Here is a 3,700-nt window from a genome sequence, read left to right on the forward strand (position 1 = left end):
GCATACTACACATCAGATAAAGGACTGATAACAAGAATCTATTTAGAACTCAGGAAAATCAGTAGAAAAATCTTATTGCTTTAGAATCTATTTCTTCATCCTTCTCATTATTCCCTACATCATATTACACATGGACTAAGTATTTTAATGCATTTTAATCACCTGAGGAGCATTTTTAAAGAAACAGAATATTTGATTGTATTTTTAGAACTAAAATAATTGAATTTATTTCAATTTCATTTCCCAAAAATAGTTTCCATTTATTGCAGTAATATGAAATGAAATTAAAAAGTTACTGTAAGAGAATGGTTTTGTATCAATTTCTCTCCCCTAGTATTCACTTTATAAGTTTAGGGAATATTCTTTTACATTTTTTTCATTTCATTTCAGTGGAAGTGCAGTGACGATATGGAAAAAGAAAATGCAACACTGTTGATCGAGTTTGTTCTCACAGGACTTACACATCAATCAGAGCAGAAAATTCTCCTGTTTCTAGTGTTCTTGGTGATATATCTCACCACCATCGTGGGAAACCTTGGCTTAATTGCACTCATCTGGAATGACCCTCACCTTCAGATCCCCATGTATTTATTCCTTGGGATTTTAGCCTTTGTGGATGCTTGGATATCTTCCACAGTGACCCCCAAGATGGTAGTCAACGTCTCAGCTAAGTGTCAGGTGATATCTATCTCTGAATGTAAGATACAACTTTCTCTGTTTGCATTTAGTGGAACCACAGAATGTTTTCTCTTGGCAGCAATGGCGTATGATTGCTATGTAGCCATATGCAAACCTTTTCTCTATTCAGTGACCATGAACAATGTATCATGCATCCGGTTCTCAGTCTTATCTTTTGTAGGTGGCTTTCTTCATGCTTTAATTCGTGATGTTCTTACATGCAGATTAACCTTCTATAATTCCAACATAATACATCACTTTTGCTGTGATATTATCCCATGGTTTATAATTTCCTGTACTGACCCTTCTATTAATTATCTAATGATTTTTGTGTTCTCAGGTCCAAGTATTCACCATTGTGACTGTTCTTGTCTCTTGTACATTTGTCCTCTTTACAATCTTAAAAAAAAGTCTGTCAAAGGCATAAAGAAAGACTTCTTCACCTATGGAGCTCATCTCTTATCTGTGTCTTTATTCTATGGCCCTCTTCTCTTCGTGTATGTGCGCCCTGCATCTGCAGAAACAGAGGATCAAGATATGATAGACTGTCTATTTTACACTGTCATAATTCCTCTGTTAAATCCAATTATCTACAGCCTGAGAATTAAGCAAGTCATAGATTCACTCTCAAAAATATTAAAAAGAAATACTTAGTTCTCATACTAAATCTCTTCTCATTTTAGTAAAAAGTTACAAAATTTTGTAGGTCAAATGTGGCTGTGTTTTGTTAAATGTTCAAAGTTTTTCAATAATTATAATTGTCCTAGCATTTTAATGACTTAATATTCTTAATGAATTAATGTTTAATGACTTATTAAACTCCTTAAAATATGTATGTATATAATTCAAAAGCATATAAAGAATTTTAATCAACTATTCATGTCATGTTAGATTAAAGCAGAAACAAATGAATACATTTAAGAGGATTAAATGTTTTTCATGTGGCTTTATAGAGTCACTAAGTGACAAGGTACTATAGCTCCTCTCAAAAGGATTTGAGTGGTATATATCGCACAGCTGACAGAACTATATAGTCTGGAGATTCATATCTCATTAACTGCATTGTGGAGGCAGGTTGGTGTTTAGTTGAGCAGATGAAAATTCCAGGAAATCAGCTAACCTCAAAAGTTTTCTTTATTCTAGTTTATTGGGAAATGGTTAATTTCACTTCGTGTAGGAATTTAACTCATATCACATGTAGAAATAAATAGAATGGTAATGCAATTATGAAAAAAAAAAGGAGAAGTGAGTTAAGACTGTGAAGGCAGGGCCAAAGTCTAACACAATGTTCTTAGCTCCTGTTTCTATCAGGAAAAGAGGCTAGTGGCCTCTATTTATGATGTCCTCAAAGACATCTTTTTGCCCAGGTGTGTTTGTATGATACTGGGCAATGTGGAAAGATTTGCTGATTCATATAGCTAACAGATTAGATTGAAAAATTAAGTTAGAGTGGGTGTAGAGACAAACAGAAAAGTGGCAGAATGGAAAGCAAATGATCTCAATATTCCTGGAATTAGAAAAAAATGAAAGTAATAAGAAAGTGAAATCAGTAATATTTCAATAAGCCACTGAGATCAAGGGGCTGTAAATGCATATTACCAAAGATGAAATAATGTTAAGAGGATATGGTCTCATAGTGCCCAGTAGGTGGCTGGAAAGGATTTAAAAATGAACAAGGGTTTGGATGTTTTGTGACTGAAAAGTCCTTGAATTTTAGCTTTCCTCACAATACCTCCTCTTTAAGCTTAATGGGAGATCCATTTTCAGGTCACCCACATCCTTCCTCTCTCAACACTAAAATTCCACCCCCATTCCTATTGATACCACACAGGCCCTCACCCTAAAACTGCTCATCTTTCTGTTTTGAAAAACTCTAGTTACTATCCCCCCCATCCTTTACACTCTTATTGCCTAAATACTGCTTCCAGATGATCATTCCTAAGCAGAACTCTGATTAAATCATATTCTGGTTCAATAATTTTGAATGGACTGTCATTACTATAAGACTATGTAAATATATTGTATATGTATATAGATCCATACATATGGATACATTTATTTATTCACATGTATGTACAGATTGTATTACATGAAGATATATATGACATGATACAGATGATATACAAGCAGTTTCTGGGTAACAGACAACCGAACTTACAGCGTTCCGTATTTACTACTGGACTCTCCCAAGGTTCCCCATAAGGATAATTTGCAATGAAATAATTAAATTTATAATTCAGAAACTAGTTTATTTCATGCATGTAAACAAACCCGCATGGTCTAAGTGGTTTGTTGGTGCAGCACCTTTACACTAATAGCTAGTCTCATTGTTTCTATGGTTGCCTAAGCACAGCATCACTTTCGTCTTAACTTTTTTATTCAATTTTGTAAGTCTGTATTTACCGTTATGACCATGTCTCCAAAGTGAAAGTCGACTGCGAGTCCAGGTGAGCCTGCAGTAAAGAGAAAGGTGATTAAAATGGAAAAGAAAGTAGAAAGAATTTCACGTTCGGAGAAAGGCCAGATGCCATCACTCACTGGGAAAGCACTAGGCTTCAGTTGCTGGATTATCTGAACAATTATAAAGGGTAAAGTAAGAATAATAGAACAGGTGAAAGGCAGTGCTCCAATGAAAACATCAATGATTACTAAAAGTATAGTGGATTAATTATTGAAATGGAAAGGTTATTATTGATTGAAGATCAAAATAAGCATAACATTCCTATTACCCTAGGAATTCAAAGAAAGAACACAGCAGTTTCTGTAATATAATTACAATACAGGGGACATGTCTGTCATGTGATTCTATACCAGAATCAGGTTGGAAAATAAGCTTAATACATTGAGTTAATAAAAATCCATTCAATGAGATTTTGTCTTTAGTAGGCTTGATCCACCAGACCTCTTAGATAGGAATTTGGGCAAGAGAAAAATAGGTCAGAGTTCAGTCTTCAACAGCTATCTTGGTATATCATATTGTTTACTCCACTTTTCGGCTGAGTATTCATAGTAATTATGATTT

General features: G+C 34.2%; 1 pseudogene; it reads left to right on the forward strand.

Moving 5' to 3' along the window:
* Positions 1-408: 408 nt before the first annotated feature.
* On the forward strand, positions 409-1,332 carry LOC123642412 (annotated as a pseudogene).
* Positions 1,333-3,700: the final 2,368 nt, after the last annotated feature.

The sequence above is a fragment of the Lemur catta genome, chromosome 1, assembly GCF_020740605.2.
Source record: "Lemur catta isolate mLemCat1 chromosome 1, mLemCat1.pri, whole genome shotgun sequence".
Classification (NCBI taxonomy): Eukaryota; Metazoa; Chordata; class Mammalia; order Primates; family Lemuridae; genus Lemur; species Lemur catta.